The 20,405-nt window shown below is 45.5% G+C and overlaps 16 non-coding genes across 16 annotated transcripts; all 16 read left to right on the plus strand.

Moving 5' to 3' along the window:
- Nucleotides 1-429: 429 nt before the first annotated feature.
- LOC141181323 (U2 spliceosomal RNA) lies at nucleotides 430-620 on the plus strand. The gene has a single exon (XR_012256910.1). It is a non-coding gene; the product is annotated as a U2 spliceosomal RNA (small nuclear RNA).
- A 1,116-nt stretch (nucleotides 621-1,736) lies between these two features.
- On the plus strand, nucleotides 1,737-1,927 carry LOC141181324 (U2 spliceosomal RNA). The gene has a single exon (XR_012256911.1). It is a non-coding gene; the product is annotated as a U2 spliceosomal RNA (small nuclear RNA).
- Nucleotides 1,928-3,050: 1,123 nt separating this feature from the next.
- On the plus strand, nucleotides 3,051-3,241 carry LOC141181325 (U2 spliceosomal RNA). The gene has a single exon (XR_012256912.1). It is a non-coding gene; the product is annotated as a U2 spliceosomal RNA (small nuclear RNA).
- A 1,123-nt stretch (nucleotides 3,242-4,364) lies between these two features.
- Nucleotides 4,365-4,555, plus strand: LOC141181327 (U2 spliceosomal RNA). Its single transcript, XR_012256914.1, has one exon. It is a non-coding gene; the product is annotated as a U2 spliceosomal RNA (small nuclear RNA).
- Nucleotides 4,556-5,676: 1,121 nt separating this feature from the next.
- Nucleotides 5,677-5,867, plus strand: LOC141181530 (U2 spliceosomal RNA). Its single transcript, XR_012257098.1, has one exon. It is a non-coding gene; the product is annotated as a U2 spliceosomal RNA (small nuclear RNA).
- Nucleotides 5,868-6,989: 1,122 nt separating this feature from the next.
- Nucleotides 6,990-7,180, plus strand: LOC141181532 (U2 spliceosomal RNA). The gene has a single exon (XR_012257099.1). It is a non-coding gene; the product is annotated as a U2 spliceosomal RNA (small nuclear RNA).
- Nucleotides 7,181-8,296: 1,116 nt separating this feature from the next.
- LOC141181328 (U2 spliceosomal RNA) lies at nucleotides 8,297-8,487 on the plus strand. The gene has a single exon (XR_012256915.1). It is a non-coding gene; the product is annotated as a U2 spliceosomal RNA (small nuclear RNA).
- Nucleotides 8,488-9,602: 1,115 nt separating this feature from the next.
- Nucleotides 9,603-9,793, plus strand: LOC141181329 (U2 spliceosomal RNA). The gene has a single exon (XR_012256916.1). It is a non-coding gene; the product is annotated as a U2 spliceosomal RNA (small nuclear RNA).
- Nucleotides 9,794-10,913: 1,120 nt separating this feature from the next.
- On the plus strand, nucleotides 10,914-11,104 carry LOC141181330 (U2 spliceosomal RNA). The gene has a single exon (XR_012256917.1). It is a non-coding gene; the product is annotated as a U2 spliceosomal RNA (small nuclear RNA).
- A 1,115-nt stretch (nucleotides 11,105-12,219) lies between these two features.
- LOC141181331 (U2 spliceosomal RNA) lies at nucleotides 12,220-12,410 on the plus strand. Its single transcript, XR_012256918.1, has one exon. It is a non-coding gene; the product is annotated as a U2 spliceosomal RNA (small nuclear RNA).
- Nucleotides 12,411-13,531: 1,121 nt separating this feature from the next.
- LOC141181333 (U2 spliceosomal RNA) lies at nucleotides 13,532-13,722 on the plus strand. The gene has a single exon (XR_012256919.1). It is a non-coding gene; the product is annotated as a U2 spliceosomal RNA (small nuclear RNA).
- A 1,119-nt stretch (nucleotides 13,723-14,841) lies between these two features.
- Nucleotides 14,842-15,032, plus strand: LOC141181334 (U2 spliceosomal RNA). Its single transcript, XR_012256920.1, has one exon. It is a non-coding gene; the product is annotated as a U2 spliceosomal RNA (small nuclear RNA).
- Nucleotides 15,033-16,152: 1,120 nt separating this feature from the next.
- On the plus strand, nucleotides 16,153-16,343 carry LOC141181335 (U2 spliceosomal RNA). The gene has a single exon (XR_012256921.1). It is a non-coding gene; the product is annotated as a U2 spliceosomal RNA (small nuclear RNA).
- Nucleotides 16,344-17,464: 1,121 nt separating this feature from the next.
- LOC141181336 (U2 spliceosomal RNA) lies at nucleotides 17,465-17,655 on the plus strand. Its single transcript, XR_012256922.1, has one exon. It is a non-coding gene; the product is annotated as a U2 spliceosomal RNA (small nuclear RNA).
- A 1,120-nt stretch (nucleotides 17,656-18,775) lies between these two features.
- Nucleotides 18,776-18,966, plus strand: LOC141181812 (U2 spliceosomal RNA). The gene has a single exon (XR_012257354.1). It is a non-coding gene; the product is annotated as a U2 spliceosomal RNA (small nuclear RNA).
- Nucleotides 18,967-20,080: 1,114 nt separating this feature from the next.
- On the plus strand, nucleotides 20,081-20,271 carry LOC141181337 (U2 spliceosomal RNA). Its single transcript, XR_012256923.1, has one exon. It is a non-coding gene; the product is annotated as a U2 spliceosomal RNA (small nuclear RNA).
- Nucleotides 20,272-20,405: the final 134 nt, after the last annotated feature.

Here is a 20,405-nt window from a genome sequence, read left to right on the forward strand (position 1 = left end):
CTGGCTGCGCGTGTCATAATAGGCTCTGAGCCTTTATATACCTGCGCACAGCAGCAGCCACCTTCAGTCTGCTGCTGGACAGCCAGCAGCAGCAGCAGCAGCAGGAGAGGTAATTAATCAGCAACCCTCCTGCTAAGGGTAGACAGCTGCTCGTTCCACCCCCCCCCCCGCCTTAATTGGTTCTCCTCCCTTCCAACGGTGTTGAGGCGGGTGGGAACAGCCGGGGGTTGAGGGTACTGTGCTAAAAGAGGTGGAGTTATGCAGATCTAAAACGCGTGGATTGCAGCAGCAGCAAGCCGAAAAGTGCAGGCATGTGAGGGATCTAGAGGTTGACAGCATGTCTTCTTAACGGGAGTCCAGGTGGCCATCTCCACAAATGGACTTTTCAGAATCCTTGGGTGGCACCGTAGTCGGAAACCAATTCTGGTTATCGCTTCTCGGCCTTTTGGCTAAGATCAAGTGTAGTATCTGTTCTTATCAGTTTAATATCTGATACGTCCCCTATCTGGGGACCATATATTAAATGGATTTTTAGAACAGGGAGATGGAAAAAGAGCTTGCTCTGTCCACTCCACGCATTGACCTGGTATTGCAGTATCTCCAGGACCGGTGCACCCCTTCTTTAATGCAGTTTCTAAAATCAGAAAGAATTGAATTCAATGCTTTTTGTTCATTTGGCTTGTTTGTCGGATTTTGGGATGGACTCTTTGGCTTTGCTTTTCTTCTCCTCATTGGATTTTTCATGTTAAAAGTTGCAGAAGTCAGATGACAAGCTCATTTTGGTTCAACTTCAGCAACTGTGCATTGCATTGCCATGTAATGTAACGCAATGCTATCTATCTAGCTCTCCCTCTATACTTCCTTTTGGATAAACAGACATATTAGGCAAGCATTTTGGAGCTTTCACCTAAATAACTACAGGTGGTGAGATAAGCTGCACAATATAATTGACCTTTCAGTATATTGTTGCACACACACCATCTATTTAGCAAATGCCCTTGTTATCAACAGCAGCCTTTTAAACTCACCTGAGCTAACAGGTATGTGAGCTGGTTACTCTGCTGCGCTTAAAATTTCTTTTTTGGTTTGCTACAATGCCTTTTCTGAAACGTTGTCTCCCTCTGCTGGAACACTGACTTCTTTCATTTAATGCCTGCAGACTATAAAAGAGAAACCAACCCAAAAAGTTTGGTTGATTAGTCTGTGGCATTCTTTTAAACTGTTGCTTATGGCGGTCTCTGTGAGCTTCTCAGTGACATTCAGCCATCCAGGTATCCCGCCTGCAGTAGACGGAATGTGGCAATGGAACGCTGGCTGCGCGTGTCATAATAGGCTCTGAGCCTTTATATACCTGCGCACAGCAGCAGCCACCTTCAGTCTGCTGCTGGACAGCCAGCAGCAGCAGCAGGAGAGGTAATTAATCAGCAACCCTCCTGCTAAGGGTAGACAGCTGCTCGTTCCACCACCCCCCCCCCCGCCTTAATTTCTTCTCCTCCCTTCCAAAGGTGTTGAGGCGGGTGGGAACAGCCGGGGGTTGAGGGTACTGTGCTAAAAGAGGTGGAGTTATGCAGATCTAAAACGCGTGGATTGCAGCAGCAGCAAGCCGAAAAGTGCAGGCATGTGAGGGATCTAGAGGTTGACAGCATGTCTTCTTAACGGGAGTCCAGGTGGCCATCTCCACAAATGGACTTTTCAGAATCCTTGGGTGGCACCATAGTCGGAAACCAATTCTGGTTATCGCTTCTCGGCCTTTTGGCTAAGATCAAGTGTAGTATCTGTTCTTATCAGTTTAATATCTGATACGTCCCCTATCTGGGGACCATATATTAAATGGATTTTTAGAACAGGGAGATGGAAAAAGAGCTTGCTCTGTCCACTCCACGCATTGACCTGGTATTGCAGTATCTCCAGGACCGGTGCACCCCTTCTTTAATGCAGTTTCTAAAATCAGAAAGAATTGAATTCAATGCTTTTTGTTCATTTGGCTTGTTTGTCGGATTTTGGGATGGACTCTTTGGCTTTGCTTTTCTTCTCCTCATTGGATTTTTCATGTTAAAAGTTGCAGAAGCCAGATGACAAGCTCATTTTGGTTCAACTTCAGCAACTGTGCATTGCATTGCCATGTAATGTAATGCAATGCTATCTATCTAGCTCTCCCTCTATACTTCCTTTTGGATAAACAGACATATTAGGCAAGCATTTTGGAGCTTTCACCTAAATAACTACAGGTGGTGAGATAAGCTGCACAATATAATTGACCTTTCAGTATATTGTTGCACACACACCATCTATTTAGCAAATGCCCTTGTTATCAACAGCAGCCTTTTAAACTCACCTGAGCTAACAGGTATGTGAGCTGGTTACTCTGCTGCGCTTAAAATTTCTTTTTTGGTTTGCTACAATGCCTTTTCTGAAACGTTGTCTCCCTCTGCTGGAACACTGACTTCTTTCATTTAATGCCTGCAGACTATAAAAGAGAAACCAACCCAAAAAGTTTGGTTGATTAGCCTGTGGCATTCTTTTAAACTGTTGCTTATGGCGGTCTCTGTGAGCTTCTCAGTGACATTCAGCCATCCAGGTATCCCGCCTGCAGTAGACGGAATGTGGCAATGGAACGCTGGCTGCGCGTGTCATAATAGGCTCTGAGCCTTTATATACCTGCGCACAGCAGCAGCCACCTTCAGTCTGCTGCTGGACAGCCAGCAGCAGCAGCAGCAGCAGGAGAGGTAATTAATCAGCAACCCTCCTGCTAAGGGTAGACAGCTGCTCGTTCCACCCCCCCCCCCCCCCGCCTTAATTGGTTCTCCTCAATTCCAACGGTGTTGAGGCGGGTGGGAACAGCCGGGGGTTGAGGGTACTGTGCTAAAAGAGGTGGAGTTATGCAGATCTAAAACGCGTGGATTGCAGCAGCAGCAAGCCGAAAAGTGCAGGCATGTGAGGGATCTAGAGGTTGACAGCATGTCTTCTTAACGGGAGTCCAGGTGGCCATCTCCACAAATGGACTTTTCAGAATCCTTGGGTGGCCCCGTAGTCGGAAACCAATTCTGGTTATCGCTTCTCGGCCTTTTGGCTAAGATCAAGTGTAGTATCTGTTCTTATCAGTTTAATATCTGATACGTCCCCTATCTGGGGACCATATATTAAATGGATTTTTAGAACAGGGAGATGGAAAAAGAGCTTGCTCTGTCCACTCCACGCATTGACCTGGTATTGCAGTATCTCCAGGACCGGTGCACCCCTTCTTTAATGCAGTTTCTAAAATCAGAAAGAATTGAATTCAATGCTTTTTGTTCATTTGGCTTGTTTGTCGGATTTTGGGATGGACTCTTTGGCTTTGCTTTTCTTCTCCTCATTGGATTTTTCATGTTAAAAGTTGCAGAAGCCAGATGACAAGCTCATTTTGGTTCAACTTCAGCAACTGTGCATTGCATTGCCATGTAATGTAATGCAATGCTATCTATCTAGCTCTCCCTCTATACTTCCTTTTGGATAAACAGACATATTAGGCAAGCATTTTGGAGCTTTCACCTAAATAACTACAGGTGGTGAGATAAGCTGCACAATATAATTGACCTTTCAGTATATTGTTGCACACACACCATCTATTTAGCAAATGCCCTTGTTATCAACAGCAGCCTTTTAAACTCACCTGAGCTAACAGGTATGTGAGCTGGTTACTCTGCTGCGCTTAAAATTTCTTTTTTGGTTTGCTACAATGCCTTTTCTGAAACGTTGTCTCCCTCTGCTGGAACACTGACTTCTTTCATTTAATGCCTGCAGACTATAAAAGAGAAACCAACCCAAAAAGTTTGGTTGATTAGTCTGTGGCATTCTTTTAAACTGTTGCTTATGGCGGTCTCTGTGAGCTTCTCAGTGACATTCAGCCATCCAGGTATCCCGCCTGCAGTAGACGGAATGTGGCAATGGAACGCTGGCTGCGCGTGTCATAATAGGCTCTGAGCCTTTATATACCTGCGCACAGCAGCAGCCACCTTCAGTCTGCTGCTGGACAGCCAGCAGCAGCAGCAGCAGCAGGAGAGGTAATTAATCAGCAACCCTCCTGCTAAGGGTAGACAGCTGCTCGTTCCACCCCCCCCCCCCCCCGCCTTAATTGGTTCTCCTCCCTTCCAACGGTGTTGAGGCGGGTGGGAACAGCCGGGGGTTGAGGGTACTGTGCTAAAAGAGGTGGAGTTATGCAGATCTAAAACGCGTGGATTGCAGCAGCAGCAAGCCGAGAAGTGCAGGCATGTGAGGGATCTAGAGGTTGACAGCATGTCTTCTTAACGGGAGTCCAGGTGGCCATCTCCACAAATGGACTTTTCAGAATCCTTGGGTGGCACCGTAGTCGGAAACCAATTCTGGTTATCGCTTCTCGGCCTTTTGGCTAAGATCAAGTGTAGTATCTGTTCTTATCAGTTTAATATCTGATACGTCCCCTATCTGGGGACCATATATTAAATGGATTTTTAGAACAGGGAGATGGAAAAAGAGCTTGCTCTGTCCACTCCACGCATTGACCTGGTATTGCAGTATCTCCAGGACCGGTGCACCCCTTCTTTAATGCAGTTTCTAAAATCAGAAAGAATTGAATTCAATGCTTTTTGTTCATTTGGCTTGTTTGTCGGATTTTGGGATGGACTCTTTGGCTTTGCTTTTCTTCTCCTCATTGGATTTTTCATGTTAAAAGTTGCAGAAGCCAGATGACAAGCTCATTTTGGTTCAACTTCAGCAACTGTGCATTGCATTGCCATGTAATGTAATGCAATGCTATCTATCTAGCTCTCCCTCTATACTTCCTTTTGGATAAACAGACATATTAGGCAAGCATTTTGGAGCTTTCACCTAAATAACTACAGGTGGTGAGATAAGCTGCACAATATAATTGACCTTTCAGTATATTGTTGCACACACACCATCTATTTAGCAAATGCCCTTGTTATCAACAGCAGCCTTTTAAACTCACCTGAGCTAACAGGTATGTGAGCTGGTTACTCTGCTGCGCTTAAAATTTCTTTTTTGGTTTGCTACAATGCCTTTTCTGAAACGTTGTCTCCCTCTGCTGGAACACTGACTTCTTTCATTTAATGCCTGCAGACTATAAAAGAGAAACCAACCCAAAAAGTTTGGTTGATTAGTCTGTGGCATTCTTTTAAACTGTTGCTTATGGCGGTCTCTGTGAGCTTCTCAGTGACATTCAGCCATCCAGGTATCCCGCCTGCAGTAGACGGAATGTGGCAATGGAACGCTGGCTGCGCGTGTCATAATAGGCTCTGAGCCTTTATATACCTGCGCACAGCAGCAGACACCTTCAGTCTGCTGCTGGACAGCCAGCAGCAGCAGCAGCAGCAGGAGAGGTAATTAATCAGCAACCCTCCTGCTAAGGGTAGACAGCTGCTCGTTCCACCCCCCCCCCCCCGCCTTAATTGGTTCTCCTCCCTTCCAACGGTGTTGAGGCGGGTGGGAACAGCCGGGGGTTGAGGGTACTGTGCTAAAAGAGGTGGAGTTATGCAGATCTAAAACGCGTGGATTGCAGCAGCAGCAAGCCGAAAAGTGCAGGCATGTGAGGGATCTAGAGGTTGACAGCATGTCTTCTTAACGGGAGTCCAGGTGGCCATCTCCACAAATGGACTTTTCAGAATCCTTGGGTGGCACCGTAGTCGGAAACCAATTCTGGTTATCGCTTCTCGGCCTTTTGGCTAAGATCAAGTGTAGTATCTGTTCTTATCAGTTTAATATCTGATACGTCCCCTATCTGGGGACCATATATTAAATGGATTTTTAGAACAGGGAGATGGAAAAAGAGCTTGCTCTGTCCACTCCACGCATTGACCTGGTATTGCAGTATCTCCAGGACTGGTGCACCCCTTCTTTAATGCAGTTTCTAAAATCAGAAAGAATTGAATTCAATGCTTTTTGTTCATTTGGCTTGTTTGTCGGATTTTGGGATGGACTCTTTGGCTTTGCTTTTCTTCTCTTCATTGGATTTTTCATGTTAAAAGTTGCAGAAGCCAGATGACAAGCTCATTTTGGTTCAACTTCAGCAACTGTGCATTGCATTGCCATGTAATGTAATGCAATGCTATCTATCTAGCTCTCCCTCTATACTTCCTTTTGGATAAACAGACATATTAGGCAAGCATTTTGGAGCTTTCACCTAAATAACTACAGGTGGTGAGATAAGCTGCACAATATAATTGACCTTTCAGTATATTGTTGCACACACACCATCTATTTAGCAAATGCCCTTGTTATCAACAGCAGCCTTTTAAACTCACCTGAGCTAACAGGTATGTGAGCTGGTTACTCTGCTGCGCTTAAAATTTCTTTTTTGGTTTGCTACAATGCCTTTTCTGAAACGTTGTCTCCCTCTGCTGGAACACTGACTTCTTTCATTTAATGCCTGCAGACTATAAAAGAGAAACCAACCCAAAAAGTTTGGTTGATTAGTCTGTGGCATTCTTTTAAACTGTTGCTTATGGCGGTCTCTGTGAGCTTCTCAGTGACATTCAGCCATCCAGGTATCCCGCCTGCAGTAGACGGAATGTGGCAATGGAACGCTGGCTGCGCGTGTCATAATAGGCTCTGAGCCTTTATATACCTGCGCACAGCAGCAGACACCTTCAGTCTGCTGCTGGACAGCCAGCAGCAGCAGCAGCAGCAGGAGAGGTAATTAATCAGCAACCCTCCTGCTAAGGGTAGACAGCTGCTCGTTCCACCCCCCCCCCCCCCGCCTTAATTGGTTCTCCTCCCTTCCAACGGTGTTGAGGCGGGTGGGAACAGCCGGGGGTTGAGGGTACTGTGCTAAAAGAGGTGGAGTTATGCAGATCTAAAACGCGTGGATTGCAGCAGCAGCAAGCCGAAAAGTGCAGGCATGTGAGGGATCTAGAGGTTGACAGCATGTCTTCTTAACGGGAGTCCAGGTGGCCATCTCCACAAATGGACTTTTCAGAATCCTTGGGTGGCACCGTAGTCGGAAACCAATTCTGGTTATCGCTTCTCGGCCTTTTGGCTAAGATCAAGTGTAGTATCTGTTCTTATCAGTTTAATATCTGATACGTCCCCTATCTGGGGACCATATATTAAATGGATTTTTAGAACAGGGAGATGGAAAAAGAGCTTGCTCTGTCCACTCCACGCATTGACCTGGTATTGCAGTATCTCCAGGACTGGTGCACCCCTTCTTTAATGCAGTTTCTAAAATCAGAAAGAATTGAATTCAATGCTTTTTGTTCATTTGGCTTGTTTGTCGGATTTTGGGATGGACTCTTTGGCTTTGCTTTTCTTCTCTTCATTGGATTTTTCATGTTAAAAGTTGCAGAAGCCAGATGACAAGCTCATTTTGGTTCAACTTCAGCAACTGTGCATTGCATTGCCATGTAATGTAATGCAATGCTATCTATCTAGCTCTCCCTCTATACTTCCTTTTGGATAAACAGACATATTAGGCAAGCATTTTGGAGCTTTCACCTAAATAACTACAGGTGGTGAGATAAGCTGCACAATATAATTGACCTTTCAGTATATTGTTGCACACACACCATCTATTTAGCAAATGCCCTTGTTATCAACAGCAGCCTTTTAAACTCACCTGAGCTAACAGGTATGTGAGCTGGTTACTCTGCTGCGCTTAAAATTTCTTTTTTGGTTTGCTACAATGCCTTTTCTGAAACGTTGTCTCCCTCTGCTGGAACACTGACTTCTTTCATTTAATGCCTGCAGACTATAAAAGAGAAACCAACCCAAAAAGTTTGGTTGATTAGTCTGTGGCATTCTTTTAAACTGTTGCTTATGGCGGTCTCTGTGAGCTTCTCAGTGACATTCAGCCATCCAGGTATCCCGCCTGCAGTAGACGGAATGTGGCAATGGAACGCTGGCTGCGCGTGTCATAATAGGCTCTGAGCCTTTATATACCTGCGCACAGCAGCAGCCACCTTCAGTCTGCTGCTGGACAGCCAGCAGCAGCAGCAGCAGGAGAGGTAATTAATCAGCAACCCTCCTGCTAAGGGTAGACAGCTGCTCGTTCCACCCCCCCCCCCGCCTTAATTGGTTCTCCTCCCTTCCAACGGTGTTGAGGCGGGTGGGAACAGCCGGGGGTTGAGGGTACTGTGCTAAAAGAGGTGGAGTTATGCAGATCTAAAACGCGTGGATTGCAGCAGCAGCAAGCCGAAAAGTGCAGGCATGTGAGGGATCTAGAGGTTGACAGCATGTCTTCTTAACGGGAGTCCAGGTGGCCATCTCCACAAATGGACTTTTCAGAATCCTTGGGTGGCACCGTAGTCGGAAACCAATTCTGGTTATCGCTTCTCGGCCTTTTGGCTAAGATCAAGTGTAGTATCTGTTCTTATCAGTTTAATATCTGATACGTCCCCTATCTGGGGACCATATATTAAATGGATTTTTAGAACAGGGAGATGGAAAAAGAGCTTGCTCTGTCCACTCCACGCATTGACCTGGTATTGCAGTATCTCCAGGACCGGTGCACCCCTTCTTTAATGCAGTTTCTAAAATCAGAAAGAATTGAATTCAATGTTTTTTGTTCATTTGGCTTGTTTGTCGGATTTTGGGATGGACTCTTTGGCTTTGCTTTTCTTCTCCTCATTGGATTTTTCATGTTAAAAGTTGCAGAAGCCAGATGACAAGCTCATTTTGGTTCAACTTCAGCAACTGTGCATTGCATTGCCATGTAATGTAATGCAATGCTATCTATCTAGCTCTCCCTCTATACTTCCTTTTGGATAACAGACATATTAGGCAAGCATTTTGGAGCTTTCACCTAAATAACTACAGGTGGTGAGATAAGCTGCACAATATAATTGACCTTTCAGTATATTGTTGCACACACACCATCTATTTAGCAAATGCCCTTGTTATCAACAGCAGCCTTTTAAACTCACCTGAGCTAACAGGTATGTGAGCTGGTTACTCTGCTGCGCTTAAAATTTCTTTTTTGGTTTGCTACAATGCCTTTTCTGAAACGTTGTCTCCCTCTGCTGGAACACTGACTTCTTTCATTTAATGCCTGCAGACTATAAAAGAGAAACCAACCCAAAAAGTTTGGTTGATTAGTCTGTGGCATTCTTTTAAACTGTTGCTTATGGCGGTCTCTGTGAGCTTCTCAGTGACATTCAGCCATCCAGGTATCCCGCCTGCAGTAGACGGAATGTGGCAATGGAACGCTGGCTGCGCGTGTCATAATAGGCTCTGAGCCTTTATATACCTGCGCACAGCAGCAGCCACCTTCAGTCTGCTGCTGGACAGCCAGCAGCAGCAGCAGCAGGAGAGGTAATTAATCAGCAACCCTCCTGCTAAGGGTAGACAGCTGCTCGTTCCACCCCCCCCCCCGCCTTAATTGGTTCTCCTCCCTTCCAACGGTGTTGAGGCGGGTGGGAACAGCCGGGGGTTGAGGGTACTGTGCTAAAAGAGGTGGAGTTATGCAGATCTAAAACGCGTGGATTGCAGCAGCAGCAAGCCGAAAAGTGCAGGCATGTGAGGGATCTAGAGGTTGACAGCATGTCTTCTTAACGGGAGTCCAGGTGGCCATCTCCACAAATGGACTTTTCAGAATCCTTGGGTGGCACCGTAGTCGGAAACCAATTCTGGTTATCGCTTCTCGGCCTTTTGGCTAAGATCAAGTGTAGTATCTGTTCTTATCAGTTTAATATCTGATACGTCCCCTATCTGGGGACCATATATTAAATGGATTTTTAGAACAGGGAGATGGAAAAAGAGCTTGCTCTGTCCACTCCACGCATTGACCTGGTATTGCAGTATCTCCAGGACCGGTGCACCCCTTCTTTAATGCAGTTTCTAAAATCAGAAAGAATTGAATTCAATGCTTTTTGTTCATTTGGCTTGTTTGTCGGATTTTGGGATGGACTCTTTGGCTTTGCTTTTCTTCTCCTCATTGGATTTTTCATGTTAAAAGTTGCAGAAGCCAGATGACAAGCTCATTTTGGTTCAACTTCAGCAACTGTGCATTGCATTGCCATGTAATGTAATGCAATGCTATCTATCTAGCTCTCCCTCTATACTTCCTTTTGGATAAACAGACATATTAGGCAAGCATTTTGGAGCTTTCACCTAAATAACTACAGGTGGTGAGATAAGCTGCACAATATAATTGACCTTTCAGTATATTGTTGCACACACACCATCTATTTAGCAAATGCCCTTGTTATCAACAGCAGCCTTTTAAACTCACCTGAGCTAACAGGTATGTGAGCTGGTTACTCTGCTGCGCTTAAAATTTCTTTTTTGGTTTGCTACAATGCCTTTTCTGAAACGTTGTCTCCCTCTGCTGGAACACTGACTTCTTTCATTTAATGCCTGCAGACTATAAAAGAGAAACCAACCCAAAAAGTTTGGTTGATTAGTCTGTGGCATTCTTTTAAACTGTTGCTTATGGCGGTCTCTGTGAGCTTCTCAGTGACATTCAGCCATCCAGGTATCCCGCCTGCAGTAGACGGAATGTGGCAATGGAACGCTGGCTGCGCGTGTCATAATAGGCTCTGAGCCTTTATATACCTGCGCACAGCAGCAGCCACCTTCAGTCTGCTGCTGGACAGCCAGCAGCAGCAGCAGCAGCAGGAGAGGTAATTAATCAGCAACCCTCCTGCTAAGGGTAGACAGCTGCTCGTTCCACCCCCCCCCCCCGCCTTAATTGGTTCTCCTCCCTTCCAACGGTGTTGAGGCGGGTGGGAACAGCCAGGGGTTGAGGGTACTGTGCTAAAAGAGGTGGAGTTATGCAGATCTAAAACGCGTGGATTGCAGCAGCAGCAAGCCGAAAAGTGCAGGCATGTGAGGGATCTAGAGGTTGACAGCATGTCTTCTTAACGGGAGTCCAGGTGGCCATCTCCACAAATGGACTTTTCAGAATCCTTGGGTGGCACCGTAGTCGGAAACCAATTCTGGTTATCGCTTCTCGGCCTTTTGGCTAAGATCAAGTGTAGTATCTGTTCTTATCAGTTTAATATCTGATACGTCCCCTATCTGGGGACCATATATTAAATGGATTTTTAGAACAGGGAGATGGAAAAAGAGCTTGCTCTGTCCACTCCACGCATTGACCTGGTATTGCAGTATCTCCAGGACCGGTGCACCCCTTCTTTAATGCAGTTTCTAAAATCAGAAAGAATTGAATTCAATGCTTTTTGTTCATTTGGCTTGTTTGTCGGATTTTGGGATGGACTCTTTGGCTTTGCTTTTCTTCTCCTCATTGGATTTTTCATGTTAAAAGTTGCAGAAGTCAGATGACAAGCTCATTTTGGTTCAACTTCAGCAACTGTGCATTGCATTGCCATGTAATGTAACGCAATGCTATCTATCTAGCTCTCCCTCTATACTTCCTTTTGGATAAACAGACATATTAGGCAAGCATTTTGGAGCTTTCACCTAAATAACTACAGGTGGTGAGATAAGCTGCACAATATAATTGACCTTTCAGTATATTGTTGCACACACACCATCTATTTAGCAAATGCCCTTGTTATCAACAACAGCCTTTTAAACTCACCTGAGCTAACAGGTATGTGAGCTGGTTACTCTGCTGCGCTTAAAATTTCTTTTTTGGTTTGCTACAATGCCTTTTCTGAAACGTTGTCTCCCTCTGCTGGAACACTGACTTCTTTCATTTAATGCCTGCAGACTATAAAAGAGAAACCAACCCAAAAAGTTTGGTTGATTAGCCTGTGGCATTCTTTTAAACTGTTGCTTATGGCGGTCTCTGTGAGCTTCTCAGTGACATTCAGCCATCCAGGTATCCCGCCTGCAGTAGACGGAATGTGGCAATGGAACGCTGGCTGCGCGTGTCATAATAGGCTCTGAGCCTTTATATACCTGCGCACAGCAGCAGCCACCTTCAGTCTGCTGCTGGACAGCCAGCAGCAGCAGCAGCAGGAGAGGTAATTAATCAGCAACCCTCCTGCTAAGGGTAGACAGCTGCTCGTTCCACCCCCCCCCCGCCTTAATTGGTTCTCCTCCCTTCCAACGGTGTTGAGGCGGGTGGGAACAGCCGGGGGTTGAGGGTACTGTGCTAAAAGAGGTGGAGTTATGCAGATCTAAAACGCGTGGATTGCAGCAGCAGCAAGCCGAAAAGTGCAGGCATGTGAGGGATCTAGAGGTTGACAGCATGTCTTCTTAACGGGAGTCCAGGTGGCCATCTCCACAAATGGACTTTTCAGAATCCTTGGGTGGCACCGTAGTCGGAAACCAATTCTGGTTATCGCTTCTCGGCCTTTTGGCTAAGATCAAGTGTAGTATCTGTTCTTATCAGTTTAATATCTGATACGTCCCCTATCTGGGGACCATATATTAAATGGATTTTTAGAACAGGGAGATGGAAAAAGAGCTTGCTCTGTCCACTCCACGCATTGACCTGGTATTGCAGTATCTCCAGGACCGGTGCACCCCTTCTTTAATGCAGTTTCTAAAATCAGAAAGAATTGAATTCAATGCTTTTTGTTCATTTGGCTTGTTTGTCGGATTTTGGGATGGACTCTTTGGCTTTGCTTTTCTTCTCCTCATTGGATTTTTCATGTTAAAAGTTGCAGAAGCCAGATGACAAGCTCATTTTGGTTCAACTTCAGCAACTGTGCATTGCATTGCCATGTAATGTAATGCAATGCTATCTATCTAGCTCTCCCTCTATACTTCCTTTTGGATAAACAGACATATTAGGCAAGCATTTTGGAGCTTTCACCTAAATAACTACAGGTGGTGAGATAAGCTGCACAATATAATTGACCTTTCAGTATATTGTTGCACACACACCATCTATTTAGCAAATGCCCTTGTTATCAACAGCAGCCTTTTAAACTCACCTGAGCTAACAGGTATGTGAGCTGGTTACTCTGCTGCGCTTAAAATTTCTTTTTTGGTTTGCTACAATGCCTTTTCTGAAACGTTGTCTCCCTCTGCTGGAACACTGACTTCTTTCATTTAATGCCTGCAGACTATAAAAGAGAAACCAACCCAAAAAGTTTGGTTGATTAGTCTGTGGCATTCTTTTAAACTGTTGCTTATGGCGGTCTCTGTGAGCTTCTCAGTGACATTCAGCCATCCAGGTATCCCGCCTGCAGTAGACGGAATGTGGCAATGGAACGCTGGCTGCGCGTGTCATAATAGGCTCTGAGCCTTTATATACCTGCGCACAGCAGCAGCCACCTTCAGTCTGCTGCTGGACAGCCAGCAGCAGCAGCAGCAGGAGAGGTAATTAATCAGCAACCCTCCTGCTAAGGGTAGACAGCTGCTCGTTCCACCCCCCCCCCCCCCCCGCCTTAATTGGTTCTCCTCCCTTCCAACGGTGTTGAGGCGGGTGGGAACAGCCGGGGGTTGAGGGTACTGTGCTAAAAGAGGTGGAGTTATGCAGATCTAAAACGCGTGGATTGCAGCAGCAGCAAGCCGAAAAGTGCAGGCATGTGAGGGATCTAGAGGTTGACAGCATGTCTTCTTAACGGGAGTCCAGGTGGCCATCTCCACAAATGGACTTTTCAGAATCCTTGGGTGGCACCGTAGTCGGAAACCAATTCTGGTTATCGCTTCTCGGCCTTTTGGCTAAGATCAAGTGTAGTATCTGTTCTTATCAGTTTAATATCTGATACGTCCCCTATCTGGGGACCATATATTAAATGGATTTTTAGAACAGGGAGATGGAAAAAGAGCTTGCTCTGTCCACTCCACGCATTGACCTGGTATTGCAGTATCTCCAGGACCGGTGCACCCCTTCTTTAATGCAGTTTCTAAAATCAGAAAGAATTGAATTCAATGCTTTTTGTTCATTTGGCTTGTTTGTCGGATTTTGGGATGGACTCTTTGGCTTTGCTTTTCTTCTCCTCATTGGATTTTTCATGTTAAAAGTTGCAGAAGTCAGATGACAAGCTCATTTTGGTTCAACTTCAGCAACTGTGCATTGCATTGCCATGTAATGTAACGCAATGCTATCTATCTAGCTCTCCCTCTATACTTCCTTTTGGATAAACAGACATATTAGGCAAGCATTTTGGAGCTTTCACCTAAATAACTACAGGTGGTGAGATAAGCTGCACAATATAATTGACCTTTCAGTATATTGTTGCACACACACCATCTATTTAGCAAATGCCCTTGTTATCAACAGCAGCCTTTTAAACTCACCTGAGCTAACAGGTATGTGAGCTTGTTACTCTGCTGCGCTTAAAATTTCTTTTTTGGTTTGCTACAATGCCTTTTCTGAAACGTTGTCTCCCTCTGCTGGAACACTGACTTCTTTCATTTAATGCCTGCAGACTATAAAAGAGAAACCAACCCAAAAAGTTTGGTTGATTAGTCTGTGGCATTCTTTTAAACTGTTGCTTATGGCGGTCTCTGTGAGCTTCTCAGTGACATTCAGCCATCCAGGTATCCCGCCTGCAGTAGACGGAATGTGGCAATGGAACGCTGGCTGCGCGTGTCATAATAGGCTCTGAGCCTTTATATACCTGCGCACAGCAGCAGCCACCTTCAGTCTGCTGCTGGACAGCCAGCAGCAGCAGCAGCAGGAGAGGTAATTAATCAGCAACCCTCCTGCTAAGGGTAGACAGCTGCTCGTTCCACCACCCCCCCCCCCGCCTTAATTTCTTCTCCTCCCTGCCAAAGGTGTTGAGGCGGGTGGGAACAGCCGGGGGTTGAGGGTACTGTGCTAAAAGAGGTGGAGTTATGCAGATCTAAAACGCGTGGATTGCAGCAGCAGCAAGCCGAAAAGTGCAGGCATGTGAGGGATCTAGAGGTTGACAGCATGTCTTCTTAACGGGAGTCCAGGTGGCCATCTCCACAAATGGACTTTTCAGAATCCTTGGGTGGCACCGTAGTCGGAAACCAATTCTGGTTATCGCTTCTCGGCCTTTTGGCTAAGATCAAGTGTAGTATCTGTTCTTATCAGTTTAATATCTGATACGTCCCCTATCTGGGGACCATATATTAAATGGATTTTTAGAACAGGGAGATGGAAAAAGAGCTTGCTCTGTCCACTCCACGCATTGACCTGGTATTGCAGTATCTCCAGGACCGGTGCACCCCTTCTTTAATGCAGTTTCTAAAATCAGAAAGAATTGAATTCAATGCTTTTTGTTCATTTGGCTTGTTTGTCGGATTTTGGGATGGACTCTTTGGCTTTGCTTTTCTTCTCCTCATTGGATTTTTCATGTTAAAAGTTGCAGAAGCCAGATGACAAGCTCATTTTGGTTCAACTTCAGCAACTGTGCATTGCATTGCCATGTAATGTAATGCAATGCTATCTATCTAGCTCTCCCTCTATACTTCCTTTTGGATAAACAGACATATTAGGCAAGCATTTTGGAGCTTTCACCTAAATAACTACAGGTGGTGAGATAAGCTGCACAATATAATTCACCTTTCAGTATATTGTTGCACACACACCATCTATTTAGCAAATGCCCTTGTTATCAACAGCAGCCTTTTAAACTCACCTGAGCTAACAGGTATGTGAGCTGGTTACTCTGCTGCGCTTAAAATTTCTTTTTTGGTTTGCTACAATGCCTTTTCTGAAACGTTGTCTCCCTCTGCTGGAACACTGACTTCTTTCATTTAATGCCTGCAGACTATAAAAGAGAAACCAACCCAAAAAGTTTGGTTGATTAGTCTGTGGCATTCTTTTAAACTGTTGCTTATGGCGGTCTCTGTGAGCTTCTCAGTGACATTCAGCCATCCAGGTATCCCGCCTGCAGTAGACGGAATGTGGCAATGGAACGCTGGCTGCGCGTGTCATAATAGGCTCTGAGCCTTTATATACCTGCGCACAGCAGCAGCCACCTTCAGTCTGCTGCTGGACAGCCAGCAGCAGCAGCAGCAGCAGGAGAGGTAATTAATCAGCAACCCTCCTGCTAAGGGTAGACAGCTGCTCGTTCCACCCCCCCCCCCCGCCTTAATTGGTTCTCCTCCCTTCCAACGGTGTTGAGGCGGGTGGGAACAGCCGGGGGTTGAGGGTACTGTGCTAAAAGAGGTGGAGTTATGCAGATCTAAAACGCGTGGATTGCAGCAGCAGCAAGCCGAAAAGTGCAGGCATGTGAGGGATCTAGAGGTTAACAGCATGTCTTCTTAACGGGAGTCCAGGTGGCCATCTCCACAAATGGACTTTTCAGAATCCTTGGGTGGCACCGTAGTCGGAAACCAATTCTGGTTATCGCTTCTCGGCCTTTTGGCTAAGATCAAGTGTAGTATCTGTTCTTATCAGTTTAATATCTGATACGTCCCCTATCTGGGGACCATATATTAAATGGATTTTTAGAACAGGGAGATGGAAAAAGAGCTTGCTCTGTCCACTCCACGCATTGACCTGGTATTGCAGTATCTCCAGGACCGGTGCACCCCTTCTTTAATGCAGTTTCTAAAATCAGAAAGAATTGAATTCAATGCTTTTTGTTCATTTGGCTTGTTTGTCGGATTTTGGGATGGACTCTTTGGCTTTGCTTTTCTTCTCCTCATTGGATTTTTCATGTTAAAAGTTGCAGAAGCCAGATGACAAGCTCATTTTGGTTCAACTTCAGCAACTGTGCATTGCATTGCCATGTAATGTAATGCAATGCTATCTATCTAGCTCTCCCTCTATACTTCCTTTTGGATAAACAGACATATTAGGCAAGCATTTTGGAGCTTTGACCTAAATAACTACAGGTGGTGAGATAAGCTGCACAATATAATTGACCTTTCAGTATATTGTTGCACACACACCATCTATTTAGCAAATGCCCTTGTTATCAACAGCAGCCTTTTAAACTCACCTGAGCTAACAGGTATGTGAGCTGGTTACTCTGCTGCGCTTAAAATTTCTTTTTTGGTTTGCTACAATGCCTTTTCTGAAACGTTGTCTCCCTCTGCTGGAACACTGACTTCTTTCATTTAATGCCTGCAGACTATAAAAGAGAAACCAACCCAAAAAGTTTGGTTGATTAGTCTGTGGCATTCTTTTAAACTGTTGCTTATGGCGGTCTCTGTGAGCTTCTCAGTGACATTCAGCCATCCAGGTATCCCGCCTGCAGTAGACGGAATGTGGCAATGGAACGCTGGCTGCGCGTGTCATAATAGGCTCTGAGCCTTTATATACCTGCGCACAGCAGCAGCCACCTTCAGTCTGCTGCTGGACAGCCAGCAGCAGCAGCAGCAGCAGGAGAGGTAATTAATCAGCAACCCTCCTGCTAAGGGTAGACAGCTGCTCGTTCCACCCCCCCCCCCCCGCCTTAATTGGTTCTCCTCCCTTCCAACGGTGTTGAGGCGGGTGGGAACAGCCGGGGGTTGAGGGTACTGTGCTAAAAGAGGTGGAGTTATGCAGATCTAAAACGCGTGGATTGCAGCAGCAGCAAGCCGAAAAGTGCAGGCATGTGAGGGATCTAGAGGTTGACAGCATGTCTTCTTAACGGGAGTCCAGGTGGCCATCTCCACAAATGGACTTTTCAGAATCCTTGGGTGGCACCGTAGTCGGAAACCAATTCTGGTTATCGCTTCTCGGCCTTTTGGCTAAGATCAAGTGTAGTATCTGTTCTTATCAGTTTAATATCTGATACGTCCCCTATCTGGGGACCATATATTAAATGGATTTTTAGAACAGGGAGATGGAAAAAGAGCTTGCTCTGTCCACTCCACGCATTGACCTGGTATTGCAGTATCTCCAGGACCGGTGCACCCCTTCTTTAATGCAGTTTCTAAAATCAGAAAGAATTGAATTCAATGCTTTTTGTTCATTTGGCTTGTTTGTCGGATTTTGGGATGGACTCTTTGGCTTTGCTTTTCTTCTCCTCATTGGATTTTTCATGTTAAAAGTTGCAGAAGCCAGATGACAAGCTCATTTTGGTTCAACTTCAGCAACTGTGCATTGCATTGCCATGTAATGTAATGCAATGCTATCTATCTAGCTCTCCCTCTATACTTCCTTTTGGATAAACAGACATATTAGGCAAGCATTTTGGAGCTTTCACCTAAATAACTACAGGTGGTGAGATAAGCTGCACAATATAATTGACCTTTCAGTATATTGTTGCACACACACCATCTATTTAGCAAATGCCCTTGTTATCAACAGCAGCCTTTTAAACTCACCTGAGCTAACAGGTATGTGAGCTGGTTACTCTGCTGCGCTTAAAATTTCTTTTTTGGTTTGCTACAATGCCTTTTCTGAAACGTTGTCTCCCTCTGCTGGAACACTGACTTCTTTCATTTAATGCCTGCAGACTATAAAAGAGAAACCAACCCAAAAAGTTTGGTTGATTAGTCTGTGGCATTCTTTTAAACTGTTGCTTATGGCGGTCTCTGTGAGCTTCTCAGTGACATTCAGCCATCCAGGTATCCCGCCTGCAGTAGACGGAATGTGGCAATGGAACGCTGGCTGCGCGTGTCATAATAGGCTCTGAGCCTTTATATACCTGCGCACAGCAGCAGCCACCTTCAGTCTGCTGCTGGACAGCCAGCAGCAGCAGCAGCAGCAGGAGAGATAATTAATCAGCAACCCTCCTGCTAAGGGTAGACAGCTGCTCGTTCCACCCCCCCCCCCCGCCTTAATTGGTTCTCCTCCCTTCCAACGGTGTTGAGGCGGGTGGGAACAGCCGGGGGTTGAGGGTACTGTGCTAAAAGAGGTGGAGTTATGCAGATCTAAAACGCGTGGATTGCAGCAGCAGCAAGCCGAAAAGTGCAGGCATGTGAGGGATCTAGAGGTTGACAGCATGTCTTCTTAACGGGAGTCCAGGTGGCCATCTCCACAAATGGACTTTTCAGAATCCTTGGGTGGCACCGTAGTCGGAAACCAATTCTGGTTATCGCTCCTCGGCCTTTTGGCTAAGATCAAGTGTAGTATCTGTTCTTATCAGTTTAATATCTGATACGTCCCCTATCTGGGGACCATATATTAAATGGATTTTTAGAACAGGGAGATGGAAAAAGAGCTTGCTCTGTCCACTCCACGCATTGACCTGGTATTGCAGTATCTCCAGGACCGGTGCACCCCTTCTTTAATGCAGTTTCTAAAATCAGAAAGAATTGAATTCAATGCTTTTTGTTCATTTGGCTTGTTTGTCGGATTTTGGGATGGACTCTTTGGCTTTGCTTTTCTTCTCCTCATTGGATTTTTCATGTTAAAAGTTGCAGAAGCCAGATGACAAGCTCATTTTGGTTCAACTTCAGCAACTGTGCATTGCATTGCCATGTAATGTAATGCAATGCTATCTATCTAGCTCTCCCTCTATACTTCCTTTTGGATAACAGACATATTAGGCAAGCATTTTGGAGCTTTCACCTAAATAACTACAGGTGGTGAGATAAGCTGCACAATATAATTGACCTTTCAGTATATTGTTGCACACACACCATCTATTTAGCAAATGCCCTTGTTATCAACAGCAGCCTTTTAAACTCACCTGAGCTAACAGGTATGTGCGCTGGTTACTCTGCTGCGCTTAAAATTTCTTTTTTGGTTTGCTACAATGCCTTTTCTGAAACGTTGTCTCCCTCTGCTGGAACACTGACTTCTTTCATTTAATGCCTGCAGACTATAAAAGAGAAACCAACCCAAAAAGTTTGGTTGATTAGTCTGTGGCATTCTTTTAAACTGTTGCTTATGGCGGTCTCTGTGAGCTTCTCAGTGACATTCAGCCATCCAGGTATCCCGCCTGCAGTAGACGGAATGTGGCAATGGAACGCTGGCTGCGCGTGTCATAATAGGCTCTGAGCCTTTATATACCTGCGCACAGCAGCAGCCACCTTCAGTCTGCTGCTGGACAGCCAGCAGCAGCAGCAGCAGGAGAGGTAATTAATCAGCAACCCTCCTGCTAAGGGTAGACAGCTGCTCGTTCCACCCCCCCCCCGCCTTAATTGGTTCTCCTCCCTTCCAACGGTGTTGAGGCGGGTGGGAACAGCCGGGGGTTGAGGGTACTGTGCTAAAAGAGGTGGAGTTATGCAGATCTAAAACGCGTGGATTGCAGCAGCAGCAAGCCGAAAAGTGCAGGCATGTGAGGGATCTAGAGGTTGACAGCATGTCTTCTTAACGGGAGTCCAGGTGGCCATCTCCACAAATGGACTTTTCAGAATCCTTGGGTGGCACCATAGTCGGAAACCAATTCTGGTTATCGCTTCTCGGCCTTTTGGCTAAGATCAAGTGTAGTATCTGTTCTTATCAGTTTAATATCTGATACGTCCCCTATCTGGGGACCATATATTAAATGGATTTTTAGAACAGGGAGATGGAAAAAGAGCTTGCTCTGTCCACTCCACGCATTGACCTGGTATTGCAGTATCTCCAGGACCGGTGCACCCCTTCTTTAATGCAGTTTCTAAAATCAGAAAGAATTGAATTCAATGCTTTTTGTTCATTTGGCTTGTTTGTCGGATTTTGGGATGGACTCTTTGGCTTTGCTTTTCTTCTCCTCATTGGATTTTTCATGTTAAAAGTT

This window comes from Phyllobates terribilis, unplaced genomic scaffold (genome assembly GCF_046119375.1).
Source record: "Phyllobates terribilis strain yellow unplaced genomic scaffold, ASM4611937v1 Scaffold_34__1_contigs__length_13252353, whole genome shotgun sequence".
In the NCBI taxonomy this organism is placed as follows: domain Eukaryota; kingdom Metazoa; phylum Chordata; class Amphibia; order Anura; family Dendrobatidae; genus Phyllobates; species Phyllobates terribilis.